We start from the raw sequence: 8,489 nt of genomic DNA, 5'->3' as shown, positions 1-8,489 counted from the left end.
TTTCTTTCTTTCTTTCTTTCTTTCTTTCTTTCTTTCTTTCTTTCTTTCTTTCAGTGGGGGGGAAGGGGGCTGGGCACAACCCACAGAATTGATTTCCAGACCCACCAATGGGCTGCAACTTGCAGTTTGGAAAACACTGCTTAGTGGGAGGACATGCTGAGACCTTCCCTGAGAGCATCTCTCCCAGTAGAGACATTCCAGATGGAGGCCAAAGTCCCCATTGGCTGAAGGGGTTATTTTGAGTTTTGAGCTGCTTCCTGGGCCTCCCTTGGCCAGCTTAGAAATGTTGCCCTTTGGTCATTGCCACAAATAGCACAGTTCCTAGAGGAGCCTTAGATCCGGGTGTTTTTCCAGCCCTGGTGCACTGGTGAGAGAATGGCACAGGACACAAGGGGCACACGATGTTGTATGTGCCTGAGAACAACAACAGAAGCAGTGGCGGCAACAATGATGATAAGGCCAACATCTACTGAGTTTGACCAGATGCTCACTGTGCTGGGCTTTGTCTCACTTAGTCTTCACCACAACCTTTGAGTTTACAGAGTGTGAAAGGGAGCACAGAGGACCCACCTAGGGGACAGCACTACAAAGGGGCCAAGCCAGGATTAGCCTAGGTCTGCCGGACACCAGAGCCTAGGTCTTGATAAACCTGAGTTTATTTGGGGTATGGCCACTCACCTAAAACCACTTGAGAGACCCATCACCAGTACCATAGGCTGGGTGGCTTATAAATAGTAGGAATTTATTTCTACAGCTCTGGAAGCTGGGAGTCCAAGATTAGGGCACCAGCATGGTTGGGTTCTGGTGAGGTCCCGGGGCTTTCTTCCAGGTTGTATCCTCACATGGTGGAAAGAGGGCTATGGAGCTCTGGGGTCTCTTATAAAAGGACACTAAGCCCATTCCTGAGGGCTTCACCCTCATGACCTAATCACCTCCAAGGCCCACTTCGTAAAACCATCACATGCAGGGTTAGGATTTCTAGTGTGAATTGAGGGGGTGGGGAGATGGGCACAACATTCAGTTCCTAGTAAGTGTGTGTATTTCACAAGCTGCCCTGCCTCAGGGATTCCTCACTGGGGTCCATGTTTCATTAGCAGGGTCCATGAGCCCTTGAAATAAGCGATGGAATCAAACTTTAAACATATGCTTTTGCGGCTAACTTTTCACAGTGGTCCTTGATCCACTGACCCATCTGGCTGAGCTGAAGGATCTAAAGGATCATTTGCTCTGCAATGATAAATTCAAGTGTGTGCGTGTTGGGGGGCGGTTCTGAACAATCAGGGAGACTGTCTGTCGGTCCCCATGAGACAGGAAATGTACCTGGGAAGGAGATGCTCGCATCTGAAGTGAGTGGGTGATGGCAGCATGGGAGAGCTGCTTCCTGGTCCACAAATGAGGGATTGTTCTAGAATGGGTTTCTCAGAGCCCTGCCGAGTTTCACAGACATCCCCTGAGGCTCTCCTTCCACCACATAGGGCTTCAAGCCAGCAGCTGTTCCCTGCTTTTGTTTGGGGGGAAAGGAAACAAGTAAAAAAAGTAGGCGGGTGAGGGAAGACATTAGGCCAATCCCAAATGAGGTACATTCTACAAAATACCTGACCAGCGCTCCTCAAACTCTTTATGGTCTGAAAAACTATCACAGTCGGGAGAACACTAAGGAGACAGGATGACTAAATGTAACGAGATATCACTGATAAGATCCTGGAAGAGAAAAAAGACAATAGGTAAAAACTAAGGAATAAACTGTGGATGTTAGTTAATAATCATCGTCAATACTGGTTCATCAATTGTGACGAATATACTAATGTAAGATGTTAATACTAGGGGAGGCTGGGTGTGGGGAAAATGGGAACTCTGTACTATCTTTGCAACTTTTCTGTAATCTAAATCTATTCTAGAATGTAAACCTTTATTAAAAAGAAGGAGGGTGCTGCTGCTGACTGATCTCAAAGCTAGCATTCCCAACCAACGCTAGCATTCCCTGAGCAGTGCATGAAGTTGGCCTGGGCAGGGGGCTGGGTGAGAGAGGCAGCTTCCAGAGTTTCCGAGCACAGAATCCAGGCGTGTGAGCAGTGCCTGAGTGCCAAGGATCTGCAGCAGAATATGATTTCAACTTGATCTTGGGTCCCCGCCCTTGGTGTCTAAGCAGAAAAGAGGCCACCCTCAAGAATCAAGTCTGAGCGTTCTAGAATCAGAGATGCGACGCACCCTTTCATCTCCTTCCTCTTTTCCTGCCATCGAACACCAACCAGCGCCTCAAAAACAACTTGTCAACCCTGCACTCGGGGTCCCACCCCCCAGCCCCCATACCCGCTCCTCATCCTGTGTCCTGGCAGTGACACTCCTTTCTCCACTGTCCTGTGCAATAGCCGGCATGTCACCCCGGACACCTTTCTCTTTCTCACCTCCCACGTGCGGTCATAATATCCTGAGCCACCTGTGCCTAGTGTGACTGGTGTGACCCACACACCCTCTTCACCCTCACTCCACTGTCTCAGCTCAGCCTTGCCGTGGCCCTCCTGTCACAACCACCAGCCAGTATCTGGGTGCCAACCTTTCCAAGCCAACCTTTCCAAAAAATGAAATCTCACAGGCAGACCAAAAGGTGCAGATAACAATGTAATGATCCCACCACCAAGCACAAGAAACAAAACCTTACCGACAAAGCTGAAGCTGTCTATGTGCCACGTCTGACTCATTCCCCACCGTCCATTCCTGTTCTCATACATCTTATCTTTTTCCTTCTCTGTGTGGCCTCCTCTGACCACCCAGTTTAACACTCCAGTCCACACTTCGCCTCCCCACTGCCCTTGATCTCTTTTACGTATGCCTTTTAAAAATACTGGCTTGTCATTTTCTGATATACTATATAGTTATTTATGTAAACTAATATCTGTATTCGTCTGAGTGGGCTGCCATAACATGATGCCACAGACTGGTGGTTTAAACAACACAAGTTTATTTTCTCATGGTTCTGGCGGCTAGGGGTTCAAGATGAAGGTGTCAGTAGGCTTGGTTTCTCCTGAGGCCTCTGCCCTTGGCTTGCAGATAGTGCCTCTCTCTGTGTCATCACCTGGTCTGTCCTCTGTGCCCGCTCATCATGTGTCTCTTGGGTGTCCAGAATTCCTCTTCTGGTAAGGATAGCAATCAGACTGGATGAGGGCCCACCCTATCCCTTATTTTACCATAATCATCTGTCTAAAGTCCTTATTGCCAAATACAGCCCCATCCTAAGACACTGGAGTTTAGGATTTTCCCATGTGAATTTCGGGAGGAACACAGGTCAGCACATAACAATGTCTATTGTTTGTTCCTGCCTTTCTTCACTACGATGTTTGCCCAATGTTGTTTTTGTCTGTTTTATTCACTGGTAAGTCTTTTTCTTTTTTATATTTATTTATTTGGAGAGAGAAAGAGCACGAGCAGGGTAGGGGCAGAGAGTGGGAGAGAGATTATCCCAAGCAGGCTCCGCACTGTCAGCTCAGAGCCCAATGTGGGGCTTGATCTCACGAAACAAGATCATGACTTGATCTGAAATCGAGAGTCAGACGCTTAACTGACTGAGCCACCCAGGCGCCCCTATTCATTGGTGAATCTTAAGGGCCTTGAACTGCCCCTAGCACATAGTAGGCATTTGATAAACATTTGTTGAATTGCTTTTTCACCTTGTCTAGGACTTCCAGGACAATGCTTTCTCGAAGCAATGATGGCATTACCTTTCTTTTTGACTCCAGTGGAAATGGTTTTAGAGTTTGACCGTTAAATATGATTATGTTTGCTTCAACATTTCAACAGGTACACCTTCTATCAGTTTAAGGAAGTTCTCTTCCACTTCCAGTTTGCCAAGAGTTTCTGTCATGAAAAAAAATTGTGCGTTTCATCAAACACTTTCTGTGCGTCAGCGGAGTGGATCATGCAGCTGCCCTCCTTTAGTCTGTTAATATGGTGTTTTACACAACCAGATATCCTTGCATTCCCGGGATAACACTGCAGGGGTTTAACCAGACGATTAGCATGATCTGATTTACATTTTGAAAAGTTCTCTCTGGATGCTGAGTGGAGAGTGCCGTGTCAGGGAGCAAGAGGGAGAGCAGGATGATCAGCCAGGAGGCTATTAGAGTAATCTGGGTGAGAGATGATGGTAAACGTAGAAATGGAAATAAGTGGGAGGATTTGGGATGTATTTTGGAGATAAAACCAACAGAACTCGCTGGTGGCTTTGATGTGGTGGGGGGAGGGGAGAATTGAGAGTGACTGCTAGGTGTTAGTGGGAGCTGCTAGGTGGTTCCATTTTACTTAATGGAGAACATAGGGAGGGCAGGAATCAAGGGTTCAGGTGCCTGTTGGACACCGAAGGTAAGATACCGAGCAGGCTGTTAGGTGTGTGGCTCAGGGGCAAGTCTGAGCTGAGGATATAGATGAGGGACACATCAGCAAAGAGGCACTATTTAAAGTTTATTTTTATTTATTTAGAGAGTGAGATTGAGAACAAGTGGGGGAGGGGCAGGGAAAGAGGGAGACAGAATCCCAAGCAGGCTGCACTCTGTCAGCATCAGAGTCTGATGAGGGGGCTCGGTCTCATGAACCACAAGATCAAGACCTGAGCCAAAACCAAGAGTGGGCTGCTTGACTGACTGAGCCACCCAGGCGCCCCAGAGAGGCACTGTTTAAAGCCATGGCCGTGGATGCAGTCACCAATAGGGAAGGGTGACATAGAGAAGACGAGGACCAGGACCAAGTTCAGGGCTTCCAGCCTTAGTCAGGCAGCCAGCCAAGGGCCAGCAAAGGGGACTGGGAAAAAGTCAGGCTGTGAGGTTAGAAAAGAAGCCCAGAGAGGAGATGGGATCCTCTCCTCTGATCCAGTGGGATCAGCACTGGCTGATTGCAAATGCTTTTGAAAGGAGAGGGAACATGAAGACACAAGTATCCAGGGGTTACCAATAGATTTTATTAAATATTTCCAAATTTTGTGCTTAATTAGGTAAGGGGAAAACCAAGGACCATTCGCACATAGTACTGAATAACCCAAACACGTTTGGCCCTCTATAAGATTTTCTGGGGGCAGGAAGGGCGATTTTTCTAAATGCCTCCTTCTCAAAAGAGCATCTCCAGATTCACCTCTAGGTCAATGGCTCCCAGTGTTTGTGTAGCCATGACCCGCCACATGTAGTTTGATTTTGCTTGACTCACAGAGCTATAAATGCAACAGTTTCTACACACACGGAACTCATCCTGTGAGTGAAGTACCCTAAAGGGCTATGGAGTTCACAGGGAGGAAAAAGCACTTCACCTTTGCCCTGAAGGTTCATCTTAAAAGTGAAACTGAGTTTCAATTACCTTCACTGAGACAGTTGCATGCCACACCCTTTGACATAACATTTTCAAATAACACTGGGGATCCTGGCCATAAGATGTCAAGACAATCGTTGGCACAAGCTTGAGGTATGCATGCAGGTTACCAGAGACCGGCAGACAGCCTTACCTCAAGTTGGCGGCATTCAAGTTTCTAGAGTCTCTGCCTTTGGGATTCGTGTTTGGCCGAGAAAAGAGCGAGGGCCTCCTCTCCTCCCAGCCATGCACACGTAATTGTTCCAATTTCCACCAGCCCTCCCTTTCTTAACCAAGATGATTCCCCACAAAGGTAATTTTCTGCTTCTTTGGCTCAATTCAATTTATCTTTTTAAAAGCAATTAGTATCCCTTTAGAGTTCTTTTATGCCTGACTAATTGTGCCTTAGTTCAAGAGTTAAAGCTTCTCTCTATCCATTTAGGCTACTACAGTAATATCTAATTAAAGTCCAGGCCAGACAAAAATGCATATTTTGGATTAGAGTCTCCTTAGCTTCCTAAGTATTTAAATTTCCACCAGTGGAGAGGACTGGGTGGGGGAGGAGGGGAGTCCATTTTTATTCTAAGGCGTTCTTGAGGAGGATGTATTTCCAATTAACTGAATATTGGAGGAATTGGGAATTAGCACAGCTACAGGACTTAAATATGCATTAAGAAAAATTCCACTACTCATTTGAAACTAGTTGATAGGCCCATAAGTATCAGAAACACCATGTAGCTTGTATTTTTCCTTTGTAAACCACACTACTTGTTTACTTAAGTCCGGTAAGGCAATCTGGACTCACCAACACACTGACCCGATTAGACAGATCTTTTTACGCTGTAGACGGCTTTAGAGACATTCCAGGTGTTATGGAAAAACAGCTGGCCCTGGGATGCTCTTGGTTTCCAGGACAGAGACCAGTTGAAAGAGAATCAGAGAATTTTAGAGCTCAAATAATCTTAGAAGAGAGTCGCCTATAATTTTATAGGTTGACACGTTCAGTGGCAAAGGGCAGGGTTTGAAAAGTGGCTCATTTTATTCCCAGCCCATTGGTCTTTCTGCTAGAGCCTTGGTTCTTTGTAGTATGCTGGAATCACCTGGGAGTTAAAGCAAAAACAAAACAAAACAAAAGCAAAAACAAAACCTTCCCCCAGAGATAGCGATTTAATTGGTCTGGGGAGCCATCTGGGCACTAGAAGTTGTAAACATGCCTTTTCCCCACTCTGAGTGGTAGAGGGAAGGAAACGGGCAACTGAGTTAGTTGCAAGGCCTGTACTACATATTTGTAAGATATTTACCCTAATCCACCGTATGTGCAAGATATCCACTCTAATCCATTGGACCTCACCTTTCACAGGGATGAATTCTTGAATTAAAGAGGCTCTTCTTGAAATTCAACCTCCCGTCCTTTTTGATTTACAGCATATAGTGTTCTTTCCTTCTTTAAGTAGAGAGGGCCTGGAACAGATTTCCACTTGGCTCCTGGACTGGTGTATTCATTTGGTAAACAGAGAATGCTTTACAGAAATCTAGAGGTTGTGAGAGCCAGAAGAATCATCTCATCTCCTGGGAACCACTTAGGGTTCCTGAACGGCAAAACTCCTGGGTTTTTTTGTTTTTGTTTTTGTTTTAATAAATATCACAAAGCACTCTGAAGAGGCACACTCAGAATGACTCTGGAACTTTCCACTGAAGAGGCAAGAGAGGGAGGCTCTGGGCCAGTTTGGCAGAAGGTCGGGCAGCAGTTAGACTCTAAGCAATGAGGAGAGGAGATGGGGTGACCACCAAAAATCCAATACCATGATGTAACCCGTGGCAGGCACACACATACAAACATGATGTATTGATTTTGGCAGTGGCTCCCCATTATTTTTTATATCAGAAGCCAGCCAAGTTGAAAAGCTATTGGCAACCTAGGTCTAGAGCTGGGCTGAGAGCTGGTGGGTCCCACATCTTGCTCACTTCTATTGCCTTGTACCTATCTTGGGGGGCGTAGCACCTAGCAGAAAGGGATGATAGAGCCGTGAAACCCAAGCCCCAGCTTGCAAACCTTTCTCGACATTCCAAGTGAACCATTTACTTGAAGCTGAAAGTTTCCTCTGCTCAACTGAGTGGTGAGAAATTAAAAAAAAAAAAAAAAAAAAAAAAAGACACACACACACAAAGCTCCCTCAACCTGCCCAACTGGTTCTGAGACTGGAAACTTGTCCAGCTCCTTTATGTAATATATAACCCGGATGTTAGTCCTGGCTCCACTCAGCTCTTGGTTCACAGCAACACCCCAAATCCCACAACACACACCATGTTCCCAGATAGAGTCCACCCCCCCCCCCCTTTTTAACAAATCCTAAAGAATTTTAGCCTGGCACAGTCTTCGTCAGGGTCCACAGGAAAGCAAATACTTTTAAAAGCAGCATTCTGTAGCAACAAAGAATCGGGAAGAGTGCCAAAGTGAATGACAATCATAGAAACAGTCAATTAACTGGTAACTCCCTGTTGTCTGCAGGCTGAACTAGGAATGAGTGTGCGGAAGGAGGAAAAGCAGCTGCATCCCAATTAAACTCAGTAGCTCAGGTGCCCGAGAGGATTCTCGCTTCTGGTTTACCTAAACAGATCTGCTTTCTTGGAGATCTTAGGGGACCTCTGTACAGAAGCATGGGCTCTGCTGATTTTCTTCTTTATTGCTCTAGGTAACTGAGCTAAAATATACATATAAGCAAACTGAGAGGGTGGATGGGTCACGAGCCTCAGAAAACATGCTTTTCTTGGCTTCTGGGTAGAGGACAAGGGAGACTGCGGGACACTGCAATAAGCCAGCCTGAAGCCACTGTATGTATGCACAGCCCAACAGCTGGAGGAAAGACCGTTACAGCACCCACTGGAAAGTCTGTGGGCATCCAACTGATCCTTCAGTTAACGAATTTGGAGAATCCAGAATACCCTGTGAAGAAATGGGCTCTGAAGTAAAGATATTATGTAACCCTAATAGTTGGGCACTCTGGTCAGGGCCATGAAATACTTCTGTGTACGTGTTGTTCACTACCTAGAGCAGAGCCATACTAGAGTTGATTCTCTCAGTCTGGTCCTGGACAGCTGTGACAGAATCACCTAAGCTGCTTATTTAAAAGACACCCCAATCTAGAATCAAAATTTCCTTG

Source organism: Panthera uncia (assembly GCF_023721935.1).
Source record: "Panthera uncia isolate 11264 chromosome C1 unlocalized genomic scaffold, Puncia_PCG_1.0 HiC_scaffold_4, whole genome shotgun sequence".
Classification (NCBI taxonomy): domain Eukaryota; kingdom Metazoa; phylum Chordata; class Mammalia; order Carnivora; family Felidae; genus Panthera; species Panthera uncia.
This window is presented reverse-complemented; position numbering follows the sequence as displayed.